Below are 7797 nucleotides of genomic sequence, written 5' to 3'. Positions count from 1 at the left end.
CAACTCCTGAATTTCGAATTCCACTTCCAATTCTACTCTCACGCTTGGCGCATTCTCAGTCATGATGCTTCCTAACCTTTTCACCAAAAAGGTTTCACCAAAAAGAAAAAATCTTGCGCAACCTGTGCTTGCTAAACTAGACTAGTGATGTACAAGGAATCACTGCCGGTCAAGTGCAATTATTAGTTCAAAATCCGCACCGCTGTCCAACAATGTTAGAACTGGGGGTCTCTAGTTGGCAGAGGTAAGTACCTTAGACCAAGTAGGGACCCTTGCTTCTAGTCAGGGTGAAGGAATACACACAGTAGATAACCTCCGCTCTCCTCTAGGTAGCTTGGCGCGAGCAGGCAGGCTTATCCCCAAGGCAATGTGTATAATAATTGCACTCAACACAACAATAATCCCCAATCCACCACAAACTGAGACCACACAGGTAAGTATATTTTTATAAAAATATATAACTTTATCTAGTTTCAGCAAGGTAAATCAGCAGTTGCACGATACTCACTTCATTATAAAAATGATCTACTTAATCTTAATTGGTGTTTCTACGTTTCAGGAAGTTCTTGAAGCAAATGTCTCTAATCTCTTTACTTGGCAAAAAGATATGCCAATGATTGTGTGATCACAACGCTCTCAAAATGAGCCAAGACACAATCCAGCGTTTGGTAATGTAGGCGCTCTTAAAATGAGCAAAGAAACAAATGCCAGTGTTTAAGCTTCCTAAGGACTCCAAGCGCTGTCAATGCGCTTCTGCGCGAGGCTCGGGGACTCTTTTCTCCCCCCTTGTGCAGCCTCGCGCCTTCCTGGGACTCAGGAGCCCCAGGCTGTGCAGATCGCACGCGTCCCCGCCCCGGCCGGTCCCCTGCCCTCTCCCGCCCGCTCTCGACAATCCAACGAGCGGCGGGGGAGGAGGTGAGGCTCACCTTGTGTGGGACGGCAGGCCAGGGGTGCGGGACGCTGTTAGAATCCCTCGGCGAGGTCAGGTCACTTCTTCCCGGGCCCGGCGGTGATCACGCTGTTTCCTCGGCTTCTTCGGCTGCCTCAGCGAAGGCAGCCAATCCCCTCGCGGCTCCTCAGGCGAGCCTCCACAGCACCCGGGAGTCAGCCAATAGCAGCGCGGCTCCCGGGAAAGTAAACAATGACGCTCCGCGACTCCGGCCAATCACGGCCCACCACTGCTGATGACGCTGCGCCGCACGGGCCAATCCCGTCGCGGCGTTAGTGAGGGGGCTCGGCTCCCTCCACCAATGGGAGCGCGGCGGCTTCGTTCTTCGCCGTTTGAGCTCCGATCGGGATGGCGCTTCACACAGAGGTTCTCTGGCCCCGGGCAGCGGCGGTGATACGGCCAGCAATTGTTTTTCAGCGCTCCTCGCGCTGCAGAGGCTCACAGGTCTCCGGTCTGCCCCACACGCGTGTCGATGAACACGTCGACCTTGGCAATGCAGCAGGCTGGGTCAGCGCGGCGCTCTCAAGCAGTAGAGAGCAGCCAATGCGCTAACCAGGCAAACCACACGGTTTCACGTTCTCCTCGCCACACAGCAGCTTCAGGGGGGGGCACAGCAGATTCTTGTAGCCTTGGGCAACCTTTATGTTCCTGGGTTGCAGACAGGGAGCCAGCTCCTCAGGCCCTTGGAGATTCAAGTTGTAGACACAGCATACAGCAAAGTCTCTTTAGTTTCAAGCAGGCAGGGACACAGCCCACAGCAAAGTCCCTTTCTCCTCCTCAGCTTCCAGTGATACAGCAGAACAGGTCAGCCCTTAGAGCACACAGCAAGGCAATCTTCCTTTAGTTCTCTCGCCGTCCTCCTTCCAGCAGAGGGTCCTTCTTGATTGTAGAATTTCAGAATCTAATCTACTGTAGTTAGGGGTCCTTCCCTTATACCCCTGAACGCCTTTGAAGTTCTTCGTGCAAGGGAGTCCTTGGCTCTGGAATGTTTCTGGTGTTCTTCTTCTTGACAGCCTCAGGGCCAGAGGTGACAGTGGCCGGCAGGGGAGTTAGCCAGCACGGTGGTCAGGCAGGCACAGCCCAGCACTATCAGGCGCTTCTCTCTCCCCTTCCCCAGGCAACAGATGTCGCCTTTCACCCCTGGGCTGCCTCCAACCCCCTCCAGGGCCCTGCAGCTCCTGTCACGCAGGCATTCCACACACACAGGCCCAAGCACACAGAAAGGTTTATACAAAAGAACAGCCACTTTCTAAAAGTGCTATTCTCAACCCCAGGATCCAAAAACAACTTTCACTAAAAGATGTGTCATTTAATTCTGAGTTCAGGGATATCTTTCATGAATGTTCCATCTTGTTCCTATAGGAAGATAGGCTGGGATCCAATGGGACCAGCCTCCCCATGTTAACCTAGGGAGCCTTACAGCCCTACTGCAGGGAGCCCACAAAGTGGCTGCTGCTCTCTTACCAGAGCATGTTACCTGCAATAGTTCCTGCTCTACCCTATCCATACACTGCACCCTGCCCAGGGGGGTACCTGGAGCCTTCCATAGGGGTGGCTGATGTGCACAGATGGGGGAGGGTTCAGCCCAGCCAGTGGGGACACTGGCCAGGCGGACATGGCAGTCCACTGACTGCACACAGGCCCTGCGCTGGCAGGCCTGAGACACCCTTTTAGAGCTACTCATGTGGGTGGCGCAATCTGCGCTGCAGGCCAACTAGTAGCATCTGTCATCACCAGCCCTGGCACACACAGTGCACTTTACTAGGGACTTCATGGTGATACAAATATGCCAATCAGGTATATTCAATCAATATGACAATTTACAGAGGGAGCACTTACCCTCTGACACTGTTCAGCAGTGGCAGAGGGTCCAAAGCATCTAAATCAGCAAAAACGAAATCCAGCACAGCATCAAAAATACATGAGTCAGAGGCAAAAAGATGGGGGAAAAACCACGCCAAGGATGTCAGGTCTAACACATCTGTTCTTGGCATGTAGGGCTGCTGACATTCATATCGCCCGCCCTCCTCCCCGGCGCCTGTAGCGGCTGCAGCACTCACAATTACTTCTAGCATGGTCATCATTCACAAAGTTTCACTCCATCTTTGCCACAATGGCTAAAAACAATCTGAGGATGGAGTTGATGCCCATGCGCACTGTAGTCCAGGGGAGGAGCCACCTATCTCGTGATACTTCGAAGATTCTTCCAGGACAACAATGTGCGATCATCCGGACCCAACACTAGGCGGCGATCTATGCACAGATATGAATGTCAGCAGCCCTACATGCCAAGAATAGATGCATACTGGTAAGTAGCATATTCGTTTTCAAGCAGGCGTCAGTTAGACTTTGTAGCTTAAATGTCTTTTATTGTGCAACTTGATGTCCTTCTTGCGTTGTCTTACTAAGACTTGGATCTTAGTATGCTGTGGGACCTATGTACATGCTATAGCTTAACTCTTGATATTGGGTGAACTTGTGAGGTCTGTGTTTTGTGGGCCATGCTATCTATTTGAAAGACCGATTTGTCTGTAGTGCTTCTAAGAAGCACAGATGCATTGTCTGACCTAAGATGGTCATACAGATGCTGCATTCTGGATGTATGCTTCGCTCCTCCACATGTGGTGTAAAGTTTAAAATCAGTCTGATTAATGATGAGACAATCCCGAACCTGACTGTATGAGGAGAACTCGTACGGATCTGACTCCTGAAATCAGATTGCCATTCCACATATGTTTATTGCCTGCTGATTGCAACTAAGGTTGAGCATATTTATAGATCGGATATGGTGGTTCTTGTAAAAATGGGGCAATATTTAGATCTAAATTGAGCTTTTAAAGGATGATACACTTCATGCAGCGAAAATTGCTGCAGGTTTTTCTTTGTACTCATCACATGTAGAAGCTATCAAATGGCCCCTGTGGTTTTCCATGCCAAGTAAATATATTGTGGGATTTAACTCGAGCACTTGTCCCAAATAATATTCACTCATTCGTATGAACAATCTTAGTTGATCTTTGTAAATCGTACAAGGTCCCTCAGTTACTGCTTTCACCAAATCTCCAAATTGAATGCTCCACATAATGTCAAAAACTTGCAGTTCTCTTTTGTCACAGTCATACTCCCTATCTTTCAGCACCCCGTGAATTCCTGTTAATATCCTGTTGTATTCCTCGACACTATTGTCATGAATCAAACTATCGTCCTGGAAAGCTTGTACTGGCTGGAGATTTTTAAATCTGTACATTAGCTTTGTAAAATAGTAGTCACGAATGTGGGTCGGCATGGTATACGCAAATATTTATAAGCACCAAATGGCGTAACAGAGGTAGTTCAGCTTTGAGAATTGGCTTCAAGTATCATTTGATGAAGTGCTGCATTAAGTTGTATTGTTGTAAAATAACCGGCATCCCTCAGCATGCCTACCATTTCCTGTATTTTGGAAATCGAATGATGTTCAGTAACTATATTCTTGGTGAGTGAGCGCCAACCTGCACACAATCTTACTTAGACACCCCTCCTTTTGCCCACTCTAGGACAGCGGAAATCACCTGTGCTACATCAACAGGCTTAATAATCTCTTGCACACATAAATCACCTAAAAGCTGCCTCGACTCACCCCTAAGATTGAGTTTCACATTTCCCTTCTTATGTTTGACAGGATGGCGCCTTTCTGTAAAATTGTGTGCTCAAACCGTTTGCTACAACCTACTTTGACAAAGAAAACCTCTCCAAAACAGTTCAAAATATGACACTCATCCATCCGCCCCATCAGAATCGATGGGGTATCTGTACCTGGTGCGGTCCCTAATCTACCCCGATTACCCCTCCAATTAGGTCTCTACTGTCACTCTCTACGTAACCTTTTGTGTAAGTACCCCTGTCCTTAATCTCCTAAGCAGTCTTGATATAGCCGTAAGTAATGATACGTGCTCACCAAACACTTCACTTTTAATATATGAAGCCTTCAGGAGCACATTTGCCAGAACTTCTGTAAAGCTGTATTCTGATAAATAGTTTCAAGTAAACCCAAATCAGTCATAACTCTTTATCTACTGTTAACGCCAGTTTTGACATTCTTTCACTCACATAATTTATTTTCTCCTTTATGTGACTTACTCTCACTGAGTTATGTGCCTTAAACACACTTTTAAAAGTGTCCTGATATTTAGCACTTCTTTCCCACTGCTGGACCAGCAGAATTGCTTCCCTCGTGTCCTTGAACCACATCTTAAATAGATATCTCCCTCTCCCTTCCTTTTGTATATGACTTTTCTCTAACTCACAACATTGACAGTAGGGTCAATCAATTGTGCTCTTTCTTGCAATGGCCAGAGCAGCTAACATTAACTTCTCAAACCCCTTGGCTGTTCATACATATTCTCTCAGGGACTGGACTTTTGTCTACAGAGTAATCTTTTATGAAGATTATTAAAATAAGTATTCGTCTCAATTTGGTCTCTGAGATCTTGGTCTGTGCAGTTTCCAAATTCACTGTGTAGCAGCCCGGAATCCTTAGTGCAGCCATATATTTGTCATTATTTTCCTGCTTTCCTGGTTTCTACTAAAAGTTATGTGCTTCTACTTCGAAACGTGATCCTCCTTAAAGTGCCATTTCTTTCGATTCACAACTTGTGTACTCGTGTCGTCTGCCAAATTCAGCTGGGACCGGCTCAGTTTCTGGTAAGTGTTCACATTTGTTTGGCCCTCAGCACCCAATGAAATAAAAACAGTGTTTCAAATGACTTTCTATCAATTTCTACCAAATGAGGATTGAAAACTCTGTGCCATTGTTTTCACTTAATGTTTGTCTTGCCTGGATTTTGGAAAACTGCGGTAGGCGGTTGCACACTCTGCGACGTTGCCATGGTTAGGCCTACAGTATCTTCTTAGCTTTATCTTCCACTTTGTCAAAATAACTGACACCAGTTTGCAATTTCTACAAACCTGTGCACAGTGCTCTTCATTTCTTATATCCCGATAGCTTTTAGGCCAGTAAAGAATACTTGAATATTTTCTTTGTTCCAATTTCAGTTAACGCTGACCTTTTGTGACCAGTGAATGTTTTGTGTCCGCGATTTATCTGCTAAACCGAAAAGGACCACTGCATCTTCTCACCATGCGTGGGGACGTAACCGCATTCTATGTACTCTAGGTCAGGCACAGCCGTTGCATGCTGTGATGGGTCAGCCTGACCTTGATTGAGCAGCATGTTACTGCTTTGGCTAGCCTCATTTGAACAGTATGTTAGATAGCCACAGCCCTCCTCCCTTTTTTGCTCTGCCCGATAGTGTCTATCCTGCTCCAAATGTCTGCCGCCCACTGCACTAGATGTACTTAATTTTTCTCTGGAGCTGGTTCTTTTGGTTGGTCATTTCCCCTAACTTTACACGACAGGACTCAAAACCGCTGTGTTGGAACCTGGGATGTCAGGTCACCTAGGGTAGCCTGGCCTAGGGGTAAGAGATGCAATTCTGGAGGCACAGTGTGAAGGTTGCAAACCACCCAGCAGTAAATCCACGCAATAACACTTAAAAAGGACACTACACCAATTTGTTATGAAAATATGAGCTGTTTTATAAAAATAAGATTCTCTTTGTTTTAGCTCGTAGTATTCACAAGTGAAATATTTACACAAAGATCAGGAGAGATGGTAACGCTTTTCTGTCTGTGGAAATAACATTACAACTCAATACATTCAACTTTTAAATATCCTTAATCTTTCACAGTGAATAACTCAACAACTTACGCAGATTTCCTTTTAGAGATGATAGCTCAATACAATATAGTCAGGAAATTGATACAGTCCCTGCAGAAAGGCTAACTAAAATCATCAATTTCACATCACTAGAGCATTTACTCAGATTCCAACATTAATTAGGCGTGGTTACGATGTAGTTCTCTAAACTTCCTCCCACTGCATCTAACTTTCCCCACAACAGGTAGACAGCCCTAGAGGGGATTTAGAAACTCAGGACTTTATATAAGCACCCACACTTTCAATGAGGAACTGATGTCTCTTTCTGGAAAGCAGGCACCAGCAGCACTAGTTCCAAAACGTGTGTCCTCCAACTACTCTCCACCTCCTGTACACGGCTGAAGGGACATGAGCAATTTAAAAGTTACTGTTTGGCCGGTTCCACTCTTCCCCCTTTCTTGACAGAGCCCTCAAGGACCCCTCTCCTTACCGTACTGTGGAGACAGCTTTTCCCAGTTACCACGCGTCTCTGTTAACCGGAGGCTCCTCCGAGGACTCGTTTGCCTAATCTGCTTCCTTCGGCCCAGTCAGCTGCTCACTTTAGGCTGGTGCGGAGGAAAAACGGGGAACACAATTCTCCCTTCCCGCTCGCGCCAGCTCCTTCGTAAGGCGCTCGAGCGGGGGAAGACGATGCAACACAACTCAGGCTCGGCTCTCGGCGCCTCCCCGCCTGGTCCCGCCTCCGCCTTCCTGAAGGGAAGCGGCGCGACCGGGCATGCGCGAGCGAGCAGCGGCTTCAGCTGGAGACTGCTCGGTTCTGTTTCCTCCGGCCCCGCCCACAAACACCGGCTCACTCGCTCCTTGGGCCGGGTTAGCGCTGACAGGACACAGCGCAGGGAAACGATCTTCCACCACAGCGTCCGCCGCCACCACAGGTCACAGGCTCACAGGCGGCCCGATCAAACAACCAGTGCTCCACGAAGCTCCTCGAGGAGAGCACGCTCCCAGCCCCGCTTCAGTCACTGGGAGTTCACTTGGGCAAGGGCAGCCCCAGGTACAGGGAAAAGGGGGGAATAAACTTGTGATACGTGGCGATAGACTCCTCACCAGCTCACAATCCTTACAGCCACTGTAATGATATCCTGGGGGT

At 47.7% G+C, this 7797-nt stretch overlaps 1 non-coding gene across 1 annotated transcript; it reads left to right on the top strand.

Annotated features, from left to right (window-relative positions):
* Positions 1 to 3595: 3595 nt before the first annotated feature.
* On the top strand, positions 3596 to 3663 carry LOC147672030 (small nucleolar RNA SNORD50). The gene has a single exon (XR_015303578.1). It is a non-coding gene; the product is annotated as a small nucleolar RNA SNORD50 (small nucleolar RNA).
* The last annotated feature ends 4134 nt before the right edge of the window (positions 3664 to 7797 follow it).

This window comes from Lissotriton vulgaris, unplaced genomic scaffold, assembly GCF_964263255.1.
Source record: "Lissotriton vulgaris unplaced genomic scaffold, aLisVul1.2 SCAFFOLD_445, whole genome shotgun sequence".
NCBI lineage: Eukaryota > Metazoa > Chordata > Amphibia > Caudata > Salamandridae > Lissotriton > Lissotriton vulgaris.
The sequence above is the reverse complement of the archived record's forward strand: the minus strand, read 5'-3'. Positions and strand labels throughout refer to the sequence as shown.